Source organism: Dromaius novaehollandiae, chromosome 1, assembly GCF_036370855.1.
Source record: "Dromaius novaehollandiae isolate bDroNov1 chromosome 1, bDroNov1.hap1, whole genome shotgun sequence".
NCBI classification, from domain to species: Eukaryota; Metazoa; Chordata; class Aves; order Casuariiformes; family Dromaiidae; genus Dromaius; species Dromaius novaehollandiae.
In genome coordinates this window covers 69,770,718-69,789,612 of record NC_088098.1, presented here as the reverse complement: position 1 = coordinate 69,789,612, position 18,895 = coordinate 69,770,718, and the positions used below count along the sequence as shown (strand labels likewise).

General features: G+C 41.4%; 1 long non-coding RNA gene across 2 annotated transcripts in view; it reads right to left on the bottom strand.

The window, feature by feature from the left end:
- Window positions 1-329: 329 nt before the first annotated feature.
- The window catches only part of LOC112978904 (uncharacterized), a 65,674-nt gene continuing 47,108 nt past the window's right edge, over window positions 330-18,895 (bottom strand). For both annotated transcript variants that reach the window (XR_003258042.2, XR_010389746.1), the window contains one exon: window positions 330-1,731. This is a non-coding gene — a long non-coding RNA (uncharacterized LOC112978904). The remainder of the gene's footprint in view (window positions 1,732-18,895) is intronic.

Below are 18,895 nucleotides of genomic sequence, written 5' to 3'. Positions count from 1 at the left end.
GATAGGGCTGTCTATCCAGTTTCTTGTTAGCTGGTTCCTCAAAGTAAATGATAAAAATGTGTTGGAGCAGAATAACTAAAAGTCTTAAATGTAGTTTAGATACTGCCTATAGGTCTTATTAAGGAAAGGAGGAATGTGTTTATTTTTAGTAGAAGGTGAGTACAAACTCTGCAAGAAATGGAAAATGTTGATTAAATTAAATGTTGACTGGTCTTCTGTAAACTATTGCAGGCATATGGAAGTAAAAAAGAAAATGAAGCCTGTTGAAAAAGTGAAGATATCTGCTTTTAGTTGTCCATGCTGAGCAAAAATTAAATATTACAAGAATCTGTAAAAAGTTTTCAGCTTTAATATTGGATTAAAGGCCCAAGCAACACTCATCTATTGTACTACCATTAGTAACTCTTAGATTTCAATGAGATTACTCACATATATAAAATTAAACATAATTTATCAGGACACACAGATGAATAAAGACAGTCACAAGGGTGGATTTAAGAAGCAGGCTGGAACTTCATTAACACAATATTTTCACATGTCAGGCAGTTAAGTGGGCCCGGTGCAGGGATTACAAAGCTACAATTGAGGGCAGATCCTCCCTAATCTATCCCTAAAACCAGCTCACATCTGAAGCCCACCCCTCAACCCCCCTCCAAAGAAGAAAGGAGGTCCTAAACCCCAAAGCACTTCATTTAGGTTTGTTTCTTTCCTAGGCACAAAGCCAATAGCGAAGTTCCAGATTTCTTTTAAATTTCAGCCTTATCCCACACTGGACATTATCTAAAATTTTCAGTAAATTCCAGCAGGTGAATAAATGCATACATTCCAATCTGTTCCATTTCCATATCCAACTTTTCAGCCTACCGGTGCCTCCGTGATGCTGGAAAGACCGTGAAAACATCGTATGCCTTCTCCAGCTATACCCTAATAAGAAAAAACATGCCTTTCTTGATCCCCAAATAAGTAATCAAGAGACAGTATCTTAAGACCATAGTTTATATGTCATGACACAGAGGGCGAGGAAATGCTGTAGGCTAGGGTGCAGAGACCCCCAAACCCCAGCTTCACTCATGCTTACCACAATCAGAGAACCAGTGCAGGATCCCCACTGGCGTTCTCGCCCGCGTGTTCTGGCTGTCCCCTTTCTCTCTTGGCTCCTTACCCCACTACCAATTTAATTAATGGTGTTCTCCCTTGAGCCACCGCTGGAGGTGGAGGAAGCACTTGCAGGATGAGAAGCCACGTGGGTTTGCTTACTCACATACAGAGACCCGGGAATGTCTCTTTCATGGCTCAAAGGGGTGTTACTTAGGACTAATTATTCAGGGCAGACCATTTGGACCGTGCAAAGAGGGTACTTCCAGCCCCCCCGAGTAATCCAGTTCTCTCAGCATGGCACAGTGCTGGGCAGAGCGTGCACCTTCAGTTCGAGGGAGGACTGCAACATAAAGTTTTCAAAGTGATTAGCAGTTTTGGCTGCCCTAGGAGTTGAAGAAACTGTGGTTCCTCAAATTGCACCAAGTGCTTCACTTTTTAAACCTAGACCCATTTTCTAAAACTGGTGATCGACTGAGAAATGAAGGTAATCAGAATCATTTGTGACTTCTGAAAATAGAGGCCAGTTCCTGTGAGTAAGCTGTAGCAGGACTGAGCACTTAGGGTCTTATCAGTAGCACAGGAACAGGGATTTGTATATGCTGTTTTATTAAGATTAGTATCTCCACAGTGCTCCTAAAAAGAAAACAAAAGAAAAAAATGCTGTAAGAGGACTGAAAAGGTGACTCAATTTCCCTCTGTTGCTGAAACTCTCTAATTTTCGATATAATCAGCCCTTGTGCTACAAGATTCAATATTTTTTTTTCTATAAAGGTGCCGTAATTAATACTAAAATAAATCTGTAAAGAAATTGGTGTGACTCTTTTTAAAATTTAAGACAGTTGCAGTAGGTTTACCATCCAACACTAAAGCAACAAATAGTACCTTCAAGAAAAGCAAGCAAACAAAACAAAAACAAACAGAAATTAAGTAAAGTAGGAAAATCCCTAGCGAGAGGTACCGTTCCTTACAAGAAAGTCTGCTCTGTTAGCTTGTGATCTCTGATATACAATTTTAGGTAGAGCATTTTTCATGTAAAACTGTTTTCTTGCTTTCCCATCTTTCATAGGATAACACAGCTTGTAATGTCACTAAATTACTATCATAAAGACAAAGAGGAGAGTAGGCTTAAACGCAATAAGATGTGTTGTTTGTATTTGTAACAGGGCAATCATTGATTTTAAATTGGCAGTGGAGCTTCTTTTCTAAAATGATTGCTAGGTTAGGAAAAGAACACTTTAAACCAACTAGCAACATCTAAATTTCTGGAGAAAGGCTTGGATTTAGCACCTATCATAATGTGTGTTGTGACTATTAGACTTGCACACTCCTAAGTGTGTGTGCATTCAGTTGTATTGAGAGTTTCCTATAGTAATGCCCGTAAGATTACTGTCCAGAAGAATCAGGCTTGTACATTTACATATTTTATCTTTAAAGAAAACAAAAAGTCTCAAAATTGCACACAAATGAAATTCTCTTAGGAACTTAAAGCCTGTTTTACCTCTTACACCTGCTTATGTGATCACAGGTGTGCAGTGAAGGATAAGCAGTGCAAAATATTTTATATTCTGGTTTTACAGTGTGTAGGCATTCAGGCTGTTCACTACAAATGACTGCACAAGGTGAGAGGCACCGGAGAATCAGGCCCCAAAGATTTTCTATACTGGATCAGACCACTGGTGCATTAAGTGTGTCACCTCACAGCTGGATGCTCCAAAATGAACGTAGCTATCTGTGTAGTACTGTGGGAACTACTCTGGTAGTCAGGTTGCATCCAGGAGGGGAGACTGCGTTGTTTCTTGTTTTTTTTTTTTTTTTTTTTCTCAGTGTATCTAATCAGAACTGTCCTCATTTGTGACCAAATTGTTCAAGACTTCCTTAACATTTAAACGGGAGTATTTGACTGGTTGTGAAACAGGATGTAACACATGGCATTAGGAATTATAAATAATAGCATGAGAAAAAAACCCAAACATCACTTTCTTACTATTTTAATACACTCCGGTAGTACGAGAAAATAGTTCACGATATAAGAAACACGTAATAAGTATGCTGTAATTTACATTATAGTATTTTACACTGCAGAGCTGTTTTGTGGAACTTAGCAGCTGTTTATAATGACCCATGTAAGTCAGAAATGTAGCGTAATATTACATAAACAATAAATATATATGATAAGCAAATATCATCTTGCTAAGGGAAGTACCAGATATCAGGAATACTAGGTAGTAAAAATATATAAACAGACAACGTTGTCTAAATCTTTTAGAGATTTCACATATTGAACCTCAATGAGAATAAAATCACAGCTAATCAAGTCAAAGACACAGATATTCCTAAAACATATCAGCATGCCTCCACTGATGATTTTAAAGTCAAGAAACATCCAAACCCTTCTCTCTCTGCAGAAGAGAAAAACTTTCAGTGCACATGTTAAATACACAGATCCTAGCTGTCACCTAACTGGTGTAATTATTCAAAAGGACAACATACCCACTGTCTAACTGAAAATCAATGGCATTTATACCTGTCCCTAAACGGTACCTCTGGAGCTCAGCTTCAGCTTCACCAAAACAAACATGAAGAAAATTTACATGCATACAGTCACAAAAAACTTATGCCACTGGCAGTGTACGATTTTTTTAAAGTTTCATTTCAACAATATTTTCAAACATGTGCCATATGAATGGTGACCTGCTTCCCCAATTCACATCACAAAATGCTAAAGCTTTCAAGGACAGCACTGTCCCACCATCCATTCGCTCTTAGCCACTCTGGCACTGAAGACCTGATTCCAAATCTTTTGCCAAAAACATGAAGGCCATTGAGGAAAGTCTTTTCTATCCTTTTTTTAATTCCCACAGAACTACTACTCTCCAGGCAAAATGAAATAAAGAGGCCAATAAACCAACAGACTACTTCCAGAAATGTTTGCCTGAAGAACTGTTATTGATAAACTGGAAATTTCACTAGTAACAGACATAGCTTTTTGGTTTGGATTTGTTTAAATGGGCTTATTTTCTCTTTCGCCCATGTAACTGAAACACCTGACTGTGCATAATCTTCTGCCGTAGCCGAGGGGCGCTGGGCCCGCAGCATGGCTGAGAACAGGCGACTGTCGCAGCAGTGGCTGGACTGAAGGGCAAGCCCCCGGGCAGCGCTCCCACGCAGGGGAACTGGGACTTTGCAGACGCGCAGGGACCAGTTTCGGGTCACTGTGCAGGACAGTCAAAGAAGGAAAGGCAGCAGGCCATAAGAATGAAAAAAAGGATGGAACCACAAAGACAGTGGCTTTCTGGGAATTGCAGCAATGGATATATTAGGCGTGTCAAAAAAAGTCTCACAGACAAAACTGTTGCCAGACTGACTAGGGGTTGTGAATTAGTTCTTTTCTACTTTTTAACTGCCTTTGGAACAAACTGAAAGGTTAGAACATTCTGGGAAAAACAGGAGGCCTCTAGTATGGACTTTTGTTCAGTAAAAATTCTGCAATAAAACTCCATTGTATTTATCCTGCAAGCCAGAAGCAGGGCTGGTATTTGCAAACCCAAAGCTGGGATTAGAACCAGGCTTGCAGACAAAGAGAAAATCCAGGAGTTCATAGCAAAGACTCTCTAACTATAATATTGCTGAAGTCCTCACCAAGACATGAGCTGTTAACATCTGGAATATTCTCTTTCATAGATTCATAGTGATATTTTAACAGTAAAGGCCTTCATGCAGTTACTTTTCTTTTGGGGGGCAAGGAGGTTTTCAAAGACAAAGGTGACTGTGAGATAACTAGCAGCCAAGAAGGAGCAGGGAGAGAATTTTAATGGGGAAAAAAGGCTCAACAAAATGCACGGGACAAGAAGAAAAGCTAACAAGGGTAGACTCACAGGAGTGAGTGATACTGAGCAGTATCAGTCATAAAGTAGCAAGCTTTCACACTACTACTGGTAGTTGAGCTGCTCACTGCCTTCTGGGACTTTGAAAAGCTCACTGCTTTATGGATAATTATATAATTAGTATTTAGTTTATAGCCAGTTATGGTGTTTTACTCAGGAACAGTTAGCATCTCTTGGAGCATTCAGGAGCTGGGAAAATCTTTTCCTGTTGCAGCTGCCTTTGTTCACAGCTGCAATCTATTTAGTTGCTGAATAGCTGGACTGACATTGAAAACTAATCACCCATCCTACTCTCATGTTACCTTCCTCTACAACCTGTTTATACTCCTCACCTGCTGGTTTCCTAAAAAGCAGTTTACTGATAAGTGGCAGGATTACCATTTTGGTGGTGACACAGCTCATGACAGAAGAATGCATGTAGACGAACGTTATTTTTTTAGAGAGAGGAACGATGTTTTTCAGATGCATTTATTTAAGAGGTGGCAAGTACGATGCCTTTGAAGCCCTGTTTGTTACTGTAATTCACAGGCTCGTGTCCTCACCCCTCTTGGTCTAATCAGTTCTCTGATGATCAGGTCTCAGCCAGCGCTTGTATATGCATGTGCGCGGGTGTATCAGGCACCAACCATGCCACACAGCACTCAAGTTCACCCTGGGCTGGGAAGCATGTGAGCATCCTATGACTGAAAATATGCTCCCTTGCATAATCCGGAGATTAGCAGGTTTCTAGTAAAGGATGTCAGACAGAAATGGGAAGAGAGAAAATGCTTAAGGTAAGCACAGAGGAAAACCTAGAGTAGAAAGCTAACCGATAGGATTCGTGACCAATTCCAGCTGCATCTCTACCACTGATTCCTGTGTGACCTTGAGTAAGGCATGTCAGCTTCTCTGCCTTCAAAATCCCTGCTCTGAAAAACGAGAACGGAAGTAGGTGAAGCTATTTTAAAGATCCTTGGCTGGTTAGAAGACACATTATATGAGTGCCAATTGATTATAATCAATTTATGACAGATAGGGGAGGGAAAGGTAGCAGATCAAAAAATATGCTCCTTTCCAACTGTAGCATTCATGAAAAATGTCACCAGTGGAAAATGAATGTCATTTTGGCAGCTGTGTTCAATGGGATCTGTGTTTGCAGAGGGGAAACAGCTAAAAGGCGTTAGCTGGGCCTTCCTCAGATATACTACTGGCCATTGGCAATTTTAATCCTAGAAGAGAAGGGTTTTCTTGAGATGCCACTGTGGGAAGCTGTTACAGTCATTTTTAAACACTATTTCCACAGCTAGGGTTGGCCACGTTGAGGCTACCTGGCAGAGTGACAGTTGCAGTTGCTGTGCACATCTTCTAATTCACTCCACATGCGTTGTATGGCTGGGAGGCTTCTCGATCAGATGGACAGTGTCTTCCAGTGGCACAGTACATAGATGAATTGCACCCACTGTAAACTCTTGTATTGCAGCCTGGGTCCAAAGTTTAGATATTGGGGGGGGGGGGGGGGGGTTTGTTCTGTTTTTTAAATGAAAGGTCTGTGAGTTCCAGGTTTACAAGGGAAGTAAGTACACGCATAGTCATGTGATATTTTGCTTTACCATTAACATACTCTTCTTGACAAAACCAACTGAAATGTCTATATACAAACAACTAAGAGGCTTTAAAGAGCAGGTACCAGTAAAATCATATTCTATGATACTATAGGTTTCCATATGTCTACAGATACTGAATATACCCATTCATACAATGAGCCCAGCTATTAAAACGGTCCACAGCAGCCTCACTTAATTCCAAAAGAGAAAGCAAATTCTTACAGAGTTTGAGCTGAGTATTTGAACTGAATTGCAAATGTGGGTACAGTTGTAGGGCTAGCAGGGTTCTTCAGGTATTAGCTGTTGGTTTTGTTTCTGAAGGCAAGTTGGTTCGCTACAAGAGGGTCTTTGTTAGTAGAAGAGCTAAAACCAGCTCTGCTCAGGGCATCTCTCTGTCTGGTCAGTTCACTGATCTCTAAGTGGACAAATGTTTCCTTCATTTCTGATTAACCATAATTATTTTGGAAGTGGGGGGAAAAGCAACCAAGGAAGAGCCTTGACTGGAAGACCCAAAAGCACTTTGCAGGAGGGCTGAGCCCCCTCCCCGGACCAGGGGCTCCCTCAGGCTGGTCCCCGCTGTCGCCTGTGGAGCAGCAGCTGCCCAGCATCGGTGTGGGAAGCCGGGTACCTGCGTGGCGCTCGCAGCTGCCACATTAGCTCCCTGCAACCTCCCCTGGGTACCTGGCAGCACACCAAGAAACCGTTTGAGTCCTTAGCACAGACTTTTTTTCCATGATGCTTTGAATCCTTTCTTCAAGCTTTTGTTAGGTGCTCTTGGAAGACCTCCAGGCAGCCCAGAAGACAAAAAACAATGCCATACTTCAAAAAACACAGTTCGTTTGTGTGTCAATAAGGCTTTGTGCACGTACTTGCTCCATGAAGGTACGAGGCCGTTTCATTCAAAGTGACATTGCTTTCCTGCCATCTCTGCCTTGCTTCTTTACAAGAAGATGTAACTGAGAAGATCGTCTATGGAGGTTATATGAAACACACTGTCCCTGGCTTCATTAGTAGCTTTAGTTAAGCAGGAAAGAGAGTCAAAATGTCAAGAAAGGACTTTGTGTGTGTACATACTGGAGGCTCCAGTCCACATGTTTTATATCTGGATATAGAGCACTATATGGTGACAGACAAAAGTAATGAAACGTACAAGGTTGTTTAATCCCTGGTTTTTAATATGTATAATTCTGGTTTCTTTTCAAGCTGAAGTGTTCATGGCTTGCAATCCACGTTATCACAACAACTGTCTGGCTCCCAGCGATCTCCTTCCTGGAGCAAGTTACTTGTTGCAGAAGTAAATTAGTCCATATCGTTTTCTTAAAAGATTATTGAAGACTTTTTCTTAGCATTCAGGTTGCCAATTTGCACTGGGTGGCAAAAAAGAGGTGGCAAAGTAATTAACACCTCAGAAATTTAACAGATTAGAAGTGAATATTTCTGTCTCATTTTGAACCCATTCAAATGCAATGGATCTGTAAATTCAACTCAAACTTGGAAGTTGTTGGGGTGAATTATGCTGAGAAGAAATTATATACAGAAAAGACAGAAAAAGCATTGCAATGAAAAATAAAATGCACTACAAAGCAGAAATTAGGGATAGTGAAGAATCTAAAAGATTACAGGGAGACTTGATAGAGATGGAAAGGTTTTTATAAAAAAATGCAGGACATATTCCACTTTGGCTCAAACAGTTGGAAGACCTGTTCCTATACATAACACAAGGTTTATTTTTCTTAGAAAATGGGCTACTATAAATTAAATCTTATTGTATAAAGGAGAGGATTTGCATTACCTGGAAAAAAGTCACAAGCCATATGAATTAGTCTCACCCAGTAAGTAATTCACAAGGGATTTGATTCTGCTAAAAGTTATCTGTGTAGTATTACTGCTACCCAAAGTCGCAAGGAAACGGTGAGAGCCCATATGCATGCAGATCACCCCACACAGGTGCAGCAGCAAGATGCAGGAGGAGGACAAAAAAGGACTGCCTATAATCCATGCCAAAAGCCCATAAAACTCAAATCCCAAGTGTTCACATATCCACTAACAGCAGCTATGCTGCCCCTATCCTTATAATTCAATAAATAAGTGGAAATAGCTCCAATATGAAATAAATCACAGTTTGTATAGCAATTTTTTCCCACTCTCTGTGCTAGGTTCCCATCAGCATAACTCCACTGGCTGGAGCGGTTACTTCTAATTTACGACCATACAAGAGGAAAGGCAGCCAGGACACACACACGTATACACATGCGTGCGTCGATATATTATACATAATTTCTCAAAGTAAATATACAGTCATTAATTTAATTTAATATAAGAAATAATTGCGAACAGCATACTGGGTCATGGGTGACAAGTCTAATCATTTACTAAGACTAATATATGCAGAAATAAACAAGATATAACTTATAACCAATATGTGGGAAGTTAGCTGTGATTCAGGCGAGTGTTTGGATTTCTGTTTGTGGACAGAAGGTTGCAAATTTAAGCAGACACCTCTCTAATTTCCTTGTAACTAATGATTTTCGTAATGGTTATTAAGGACTCAAGCCTTAGTAATGTCAGTTCATTATTATATTTATGAGTTGACTTATCAGTTAAAATTATAGGTGGACAAGAGGCAGCTCCATCTTCTTGGGCTGTTCTCCTGCTCTGAAGTAGAACATGTAACCCCCTCTAGTGGAAAAAGTGTAAAACTGTGACCCAAAAGAATTGCTCCCGGTAAGACTCCAGCATCCCCACCACAGAAGTGGCTGATAAATTAAAATTTCCTTGATCGCGCATCACTGCAAATGCCTTGCGTTGGAAAAGGTGCAGTGCCGCTGATAGTTTACTGCAGGATGCAGGAAAGTACTTGTAATAGAGCACAGTGAAATGAAGGAAATAAGGTTTGGGCCAAGCATCCTGTTTCACTCTCACAAGAACACAATTAAGCTGAGCCACCCTGAGAAGTTTCCTTTTAATAAACAGCCACTTCAATTGCAAAGTCATCTAGAAAGTGGATTCTGAAACAATGTAATTAGTGAGGATTAAAAAAAGATGCCAGGTACAGGCTTCGCCTACCTTTATTCCTTATGGCACAAGTTTTAATGGGATGCATTCCCATTCCAGACATGTGACTTTTTATTTGTTTTTTGGATGGTCCTATTACCCTGTTTTCTCTCCACAAATGGGAGTGAAGTGAAACACGTTGTTGTACAGCACTGTAATCTCATGGTGTGAATGCAAAATTGTAAGCTGCATGGTCTTGAGCTAACCAGGACTTCCTTCCTTATACAAGGCATCGGCTTTCTCCCATCGCAGTTTCCCCATCTTCAAAACAGTGAAATTACTTACCCTACGAGTCCTTCAAAGTTGAAGTGCATACTCAGTAGCAAAGGAAACTTTTTAAGTAGGTATACACAGCCTGAGTGTGTGTGCACACAACACTGACCACCTGAGTTCCCAGCGCTGCCAGCTTGGCACACAGATGGAAACTAGCCTGAGTACACTAGGCAACAGCATCTTACTTGTGTGTGCCAGGCAGCCTGGTTGGGAATTCATATATTGCAAAGATGCAAAGATAGCTATCCTTTCAATATTTTGTCACCTCCGTATCCAGATGAAAGCAGGCAATAAGTTTTTATATGCACTACACAAAAGTTTCTGAACATCCAAAATAGGTCAGTTGTATTTGGGTGAGGGCCCAGAAAGCATTTTTTTTTCATTAGGCCAAACTGATAATTGACAAAGAAAAGCTTTAACCTGCTTGCTGCAAGATCAGGTTAATTATGCAGTTCCTATGCACAACTCTAATGAAGGTTAGCTTTACGTGAGAGACACATGGTCTGTTGCGCGGTGTTTCTTTCAGAACAAGAAAGCCCCCTCACAGCACAGTTCCTCAGAGCTCCAGAAAGCACCAGAACTTCCTTCTATTGCTTCTGCATAGTAGTATGGGCTTACCGAGGTTTAAGATGGGATGATGGATCCATATTGCAAATGCAAATGGAAATATGCCAAGTTAATGCCAATGGCTCAGAGCTGGGCAGCTGGTTAGGTAGGAGGAGCAGGATGGCCTATCCATGTCCTTTTCTGAGAGGCTGAGGAGAAGCAGAAAGCAATTCCCCTTTCTGTGAAGCTATCTATTTCATACGTTTTGTTCTCTTTTGTTCTCGTGGAAGCTGAGGGTAGCATTTTCCTTCACAATTTTTTTAAGTTGTCTTCCCATCTTGGAAGACAAATATGAAAAGTCGAGATGGCAGTTGTGTGTATGTACTTCTATATTCTTCATTCAGTGTATAACCTCAAAACTCTTTATTGATTTACAGAGTTTTCACATGCTTTTTGCACCATCCTGTGATACCCTCGTATGTATTACAGACATGCTTTTTTCATTTAAACATTCATGTTTACAGGTAGTTTTCCACTATTCAGAAAACATGCTAAAAATAGAAGTGTAAAACAGTAGTAAGATGCTAGAAAGTATCATGCTTCATTCTAGAAAAGCTTCTCGGAATCAACACATCTGGCCAGGAAATACCCATGCCTGTAACAAATGTTTGGTTAGCTTTTTTAAAAGGGGGTTTTAAGAGATTTCATTTTAATGTTTTAATGTCACAGAAGATTACAGTGCCTTACAGTAATCAATCATTAAAACTGGTTAATTTTGAGGATGCACTAAAATGGTGTGCTGTTATACAAAAAAAAAGAAAAGAAAGAAAGAAAGAAAGAGGGGATTTTACCTGCTCATTATTTGCATAATGGTTGAGGACTCCCCTCAGCTGAGTGTTTGCTAATTTGCAAGACAAAAAATGAGTACTCACTTTCAAAATGCAGTTGCTTAAGTCCTAGTGGAAACCCGTGACTGAGACTTCTCTTTGCATGTTTGCATACATCTGAACCTGTACCTTGTAACATTAAAGTGCTACTGCTGAGATTTTGAAAACAGCCTATGAAATATAGTGGGCTTTTCACATATGAATGTCTTTACATGATTTTGAGAACTTAAAAGTACAGGTGCAAATAAAGATACAAATATAAAGTCTAGCTAGAAGTTAAAGAATCAATATAAAATAATCTGATTAGCAATCATAAATCGAATGCTTGTTATTTCATGTTTAAAGATTGAACAAAACTTTAAAAAAACAAGCACAAAAACTCACACTAAATTAGTGTCATTTGTTGCCTCCATTAAAAGAAAATGAATCACGTAGGACATGACCACTTGATCCTAATATCAGATCCCTGCTGAGCACTCTGTGAAAGATCAATACAGCGAGGTGGTGCTTACTCCCCTCTTCTAGGACTGAGTTGTAGCACCTGACTGCAGAAAATCACCATGGTTAAATGCCTAACCCCACTTATGCATCATGCACTGTCCTGCTTATTCACAAGACAAGCCAGTTTTGTATCCAGACACATTTTTAGCACGATCAGACTTCCTACGTTTCCCACTAGCTGTTACTTTAACTGGATTTTCCTGTGCTTGGAAGCTTGAATGTTTTGGCAGGCTTTACAAATAAATGTGCTGCTTTTGACCTCCGGGCATTATCCAAGTGCGCACCACACATTTATCAGGCTTGAATGTAGTGTTAGTTTTATGGACGTTTCCGCTGTCAATTCATGAAAGTTTCTAGCCTGCCCAGTTCTCCTTTCCGATCAAACGAGCACCTGTTAGTCTCAGAACTAGGCAGCTCCGATTAACCATTCGCACACCAACTGCAGCCCCGGAGATCTCCCGGGACGGGGGACCTTAGCATCTGAGGTGCTAGTTACGATTCGGGTAGCCACACGCAGCTTGTAGTAGTGCTGAGAAGCTGAGAAAAACAGGTCTGCAGATGCAAAAGGCAGTGTGCTCGGGCAAACACCAGCCACCCTGATTACATCTCAGAGAGGGCAGGTAACATCTGTAGGATCTCTTAAGAGCTGGGTGACTGTAGCAGAGATTATAATATATCTGGTCAAAACAAGGCTGGTATTGCTTATTCTTAGCAAATACCATAGAGGAGCTTTGGTGCTAAAGACACTGCAGCAGTGTGTACAAAAATATATAGGTTTATGCAGCTTAGTGCACCAAGACACATTTTATAACATCTGGCCATTGGACTTGTTCATTAAACTTGAGAAGTCTGTGTACATGTGTGTGTTACACTACAAGAAACTAGCCTGGCTGGCTTGATTAACATCCACCCTGCTCCTTAGAAGAACAGCAGTTAACTTGGTTATTTCCCTGCCTAACCTCAGATGAGCTGATTTTATTGAAAAATATTTTAAATGTAAATTTAACACTTTCCTAATCTTCATCATTAGAGCATTTTAGAAAGATCTGGTACACACAACGCAGGACACGCTTACAGCCGCAGCTCTCCCAAGTTTGGTTGGTGAGTCCATTGTATCATCCGCTTCAGATGAACAGGAGATTTAGCTTTGAGGACAGGACTCTGGACATACACAAGCAAAACAGTTCAGTTTACTACATGGGATAATGTCTCTCTCTAGTGGCTAGGTACAGTCAGTATAACAGCCTGCTTTACTTGCAGTTTTTATGGCATTTTCTAGTTAAACAATCACTGTTGCCATAGTCAAATTCTGTGCCAAAGGTCCCAGGTTTTAGCACTTTAGTGAGCACATCATCAACATGCAGCCCTGACTTCACTAAATCCAATTAGCAAATGTTCATTTCATAGGGATTCTTAGATGTTTAATTTTATAGAAAAATTACTGCCTAGAAAAAGGTGGAAGTTGATGAAAATCCCCAAGGTTTGGAAATTTGTTTTTGCCTAAGCATATCTCAACCAAACTCAAGCTTTTGGTGCTGGGAGTCTCAGGACACTTCTGAAATCCCAAGGATATATTATGTTTAGATAGAGTGTGAGAATAAGTTTTTCTCTCAGCTCATGACACTTTTCAACTTCTCATTCTCATAAAGCCAACAGAATGTTCAAGTGTGGGAAATTCCAATAATGGGGGGGTGATATTTGAGTGTTAAGAGGCTGCTAACTAGATAGAGATTCTCTTTTTCTGCTCAGGCACAAACAACAGTTCAGCTCAAGTGAATCATAACTGAAGGCCAGCTTTTTAGAGGTAACTAGACGCAAAAAGATCACAGGCACCTAGGAGGGACTTCTGAAAATTCTCAGTTGCACATGCGGATAAAACCCCACTGAGTACACTATTGAATATCCTGTTATATATATGTCTAGTTTTCTTAAAACATGAAGTGTCCTTTACCATAACTGATATGCAATGGTTGTTTAGTAGAAATAAAGTAGGGATTTCAGTCTAGTCTTTGGTGGACGAACTGTCCAACCACCACCCTTGTAGCTGATACTGAGAGGGGACTTGATACAGCAGGGCGCTAAGGGGAAGTCTGCACTGCCACTGTCAAGGCTACGTGGGTTAGTAGGGGATTTGCATCGCTAAGGCTGCCTGTCTTGCAATAAAAGTCAGTAAAGCTTTGAGACCAAAAATCTCATGGTGATGTTTTTAAGCATGCCTGTCCAGCACACAGCATAACCTAAATGTAACCGCTCTGCAGATGCCAGACCATCATTCCCCAAAGCAGCTGGTCAGCTGGGCCTGGTGATGGAGCACTGAGGCTTTAAGACACTTGCAGAGCTCTTCATGGGGACACTCGCTGCCCACAGCAGCCAGGCTGGGGTGGCAGCGGGATGACAGCTGGGAATAAGCCACGTGTCCCCGGTCTTGAACCTTTTCTCTTCCCAATGCAGTGTGACTTTGCTGCAGTGAACGGGAGAGATGGGAACTGCAGGACAGAAAGAAATGCTGGTTAAGGACGGGAGATGGTCCAGTGCTAGCAAAAACCACTGCTGTCTCATGTGGCTAAGCCAGGAAGAAGGAAAATCTGGGGTTCGGAAAGAGAAGGGAAAGTTGTTCCATCAAACTGTAAACAAAACAGTAGTTGGGGCTGGAGAAATAATACCCTAGTATTTTCCTAAGCCTGCAAACAAATCAGTGGCAGAAAAACAAGATCTAAGATCTCTTTCCAGTTTTTCAGTCTTGTCCTGCATTTCCTAGACCATGCTATTTTTTTTATTTAAAGGGAATCAAAACATAATACACAAACAAAAATAAAAAAGAGGAAATCCTAATCTGAGATAAACTATGGTCCTGTTACTTGAAAGTTAACACACAGCTTGCTGCATCTTGTAGGCTCTGGCACTGCACTATCTGGGACAAAAAGACATTTTGCCTAGTCCTAAGCCCAATAAAATGGCAAAGTTTGAACTGCCACAACTGGCTCAGACCTTCAGCCTATGCTGAAGCCCCCTCATGCACAAGTTTGCTGCCCCATTGCACAAGCCACGGGATGGTGGTGACAAAGGCGACCCCAACACTGGGGGAAAATCAGGCCTCTCCAGGAGGGGGACACCAGATGCATGCAGGTGAGCGCAGATGGCGGTGGTCCGGCAAGGCTACCTCCCTGCCGCTTATGGGTCCTGCTCTCTGCAGGTGGGACCCCACTGAAGCTAACAGTGTATTTCAGCAGGGAGTAAGGTCTGCGAATTGCATATGTAGATGAATATTGATAATAGCCGCCAAACACTTCTTTCTACCTCCCCTCCGAGGAGGGCTGAAGTGCTTTCTCAGCAAGGGTGGGACAGTGTTTCCAGTGAAGCAGGAAGGGGGAAAATGTCTCTTGTTTCTGCTGCCTTAGGGCTCAGCACTGCTTATACGAAAATTAGTGGTGGAGCTGCCACTTACTTTGGGGAAGGCAGGATCAGACCTTCATTTCCCTGCCAGACAACACACCCTTATAATTATGTATTCACACCATATTTTGGTAATGGTTCCTTACAGACTAATTAATGTGAATGTTTAAGTCGTCTAGTTTTAATATGCTAGTACTGAAAGAGAAGCTGCAGTCCTGTGGGAGATAATACATATTTCCCGGTGATGAGTGCCTTAAATCTTCAGGCATATAGAGAGATGCTATCATATGAATCTACTGAGCAAGATACAGACACTCCTGTCATAGGATGGATTTTATACAATTAAAAACTAGTGCTTCTGTGAGCAGCAGAAAAAAATATTTGTAGTTTCTAATTTCTCTGTTTGAGGTCTAATAACCTGCAAACTCTGAAGCTTTTACTGCCTCTAGAAGTGCAGATTCTCTGGTGACTAACAGAGAAAATTCCCTCTGTGGCCTCTCCCTCATCACAGGGTCTCTTTTTCTCTCCAGCCACCTATTTTCATGAAGCTTACAGGGACTCAGCAACTTTGAGATAGCTATCTTTCTACCAAACCTTGCTGATGGGCACAAAAGTTACTGAGAGGGGAAGGAAGGCTGGACAAATAGAGATCATCCTTGCATGGAACCTATTTCCTTAGAGGCAGCTTAAAAATGACATAAAATGAAAATATCCCCTTTTCTTAAATAATATAACCAACAAGAGCAATGGAAATGGAAGTCAGTGCTTATGATCTGACTCATGCTCACAGGGGTCTCATCACTAACAGGAACTGACTCATTGCATTTGTTAGATATTACCATCATGCTTTTTTGTCTGGTCTGTGTGTGCTGGGAGCAGAGTGGGAGAGCCCAGAAGAGGCTTACCTCAGGCATAGACCATGGTGGCTGGCCCAGGGTGCTGCGTTCTGAAAGGACTTGGCTCCAGTGGATAAGCTGTATTTGGCTTTTTGCATACTTAGTTTAAAATCGTCCCTAGTCTGGACGCATAATATTACCATGAGGGCCTAAGGCACATTGAAAGTCCTATGGGTTACCATCAATACCTATATCAATTCAAAATCAGTTGTGACCATCCGAGTGGCTTGGCTTTTGGCTGGGTTGGCCAGGCCACTGGCAGGACAGAGGTCTTCCTCTGCTTCCTGCCAAAGAGGAAACAACAAATATATCTCAAGTTTCCTCCTCTCTGCTCTCTGAGGCAGAGCCTGCAATGTGTATCTGACACACTGAGATGGGCCAGATATACATGGTACACAATGCTAGCAGATGGCACTGGAGGGGCTGTCACAGCAAGCTACAGCTAAGGAGCATACTTTAGAGTGAGGCATCTCTGAGAGTGTGGTGCCACCAGGTGACATGCACCCTGGCTATCATCCACCACTACTGCCTGTCTCCTTCCATGGTGCCCTCTGCCCAGCCAGCTGGATAACAGGCCGCAGGACATGGACCTGCCTGATCCAGTGCTGAGGATATATACAACCAGTCTACCAGAGCAAAGAGATTGCAAAATGATGGAGCCTGGAGGCAAGGACAGCATCACTTCTGATTCCCCCTTGCTCCTCGTACAGAAGTAGAGCTGAAGTCATAATTAGTCATTTTTTTCTAGTCCATTTTACCATCTGCTCTTCTGTCCTTTGCAACAGCTGACAACAGTGCAAAGACATGAGAGATCCCATGTGATGGTTGTTTAAAAACAAACATGCACTATACTGTGTTGCCTAATATTTATATTACTGAAGCAATCAGAAACCTCAGCCATGGCTGAGAATCCATTGTTTCAGGTACTATAAGAACTGAACAAAAAAAAGGGGTCTAGTAACAAAAAAGAAGAAGATAAATGTGCATCCAAAGACAAAAGATTAGGGAGCAGAAGAACACAATAAAACAACATACTTCACTCTAAAAGTATAAAAGAAGTCACCTAAGCACAGTCAAGTTTTTTTGTAGGCACTACTACAAAGAACAGTCCTAAGCAGGGAGCTGGAGAAAGATAAAGAAGTGACTATATGGATGTTTAAAGGGTGCCCCTGGGGACTCTGAGGGGGCTCTGAGGGGCCAGAGGGAGAACATGGGAAAAGATGTGGGGACTTGTTTGAAGAATGGAAAGAAGGCGGCATCATGGGTTGATCAGAGCAGAAAGTCTACCACTCTGCTTGTAGCTGGCTGGTAGCTACACTGAAACCTACGAAAATAATCAAATGCCTCCCTTATCTGACAGCGTGTGAAGTCAGTCAATGTCAAGAAGGTGGAAGTTCTGGTATTGCATTCAGTTCATCTAGTGGGTAGTGGGCAGTAACTTAACAGCTGCAAGAGAAAGGGGAAGTGTCAAGTAAAAGTGGAAAATTAACTGCTTTTCCCACCTCTAGACGTAATCCTGGCAGATCAAAGCTGAAGCACAACACAAGGCAGAGTGAGGAAATTTAAACTCCTTTATTACTTATCCTTTACTTCTGCAGCTGAGATCTGGGCTGCTTGCAGTGAATTCCCCACAAACACTGCTTCCCTTTGAAATGTGTGCCCCCAGATAATCTGAGGGGGTCCAGATCTGCAGACGTTCTTAAAAGGTCCATCTTTTGAAGAGATATCTTTAGAAGGGCAGTGCTGCCTGAAAAATGAAAGCTAATACAGGAAAAACCTTTCTTTACCTTTTTGCTGCGGTTACGGAAGAATGATCTTCTGCCTAACACATTAGATTTTGTTCAATTTCTAACTCTACCACCAATTTCCAATGTACTTCAGGGAAAGGACAATCTTTGTTCATACACTTCTTTTATATATCTATCTATATGTGTGTGTATATATATGCTTTATCCATTGCATTATGCATATATATATATATATGCTTTATCCAGTTCATGCATTCCATATGTATGTACAGATATATTCCTCTCACCCACTGTCTTATCTGTGTAGGTCATAATTTCATAAGGATGAAATTCATAAGGATGCCTTTAATCACAAGGGATTTTGAATTTTGTTTGCCCTGGTATTGCCACTACAAATGACAGCTGCTGCTCCTGGCTCAGTGCTGTAATATGTATAAAGAGACAGGTCTCAAAACCCACCTTACCTATAGCTATAACATAGAGCGTTTGATCTCTGTGAGCTGTATGTTGAGGAAGAGGTATCTGTGACTAATTTTACCTCCCCTTTTTCCCAAAACAGGGTCCACCTGCAGAGAACGGACCTGCTCACCCCTCAGCTCCACAGTCAGGTCTGTTTAGCCTGACCAGTGGGGGGTCCTGGCCTGCAAATACCGAATTTGGAGATGCTGTGGCTGCTATGTGACACAGTAGTACAACTGCCAGGTTATTCATCTTACCCCATCCAAGAACCTGTCTGCTGTCAGACAGGTCATTGTGTGAATGAGCAAGTGCCAGACTCCAAGTCTCAAGCAAAATCTCTGTATCTATAAAAGGGATGGGAATTCTGCCTTTTTGCATTCATTCTTGTAGTTTTTATGCATGGCCAGGAGCAATAAACCTATATGAGGTACCCATTTGGGCTGGATAATTCAAAGAAAATAGTTCATATAACTAAAGCAAAAAAGTTTCAAAACGTCTAGGTGCATTTCAACAGTACTGTTAATAGTTACATGAGCAAGACTATTTGAAAGCTATCAACTTCCCAGTGGCTTC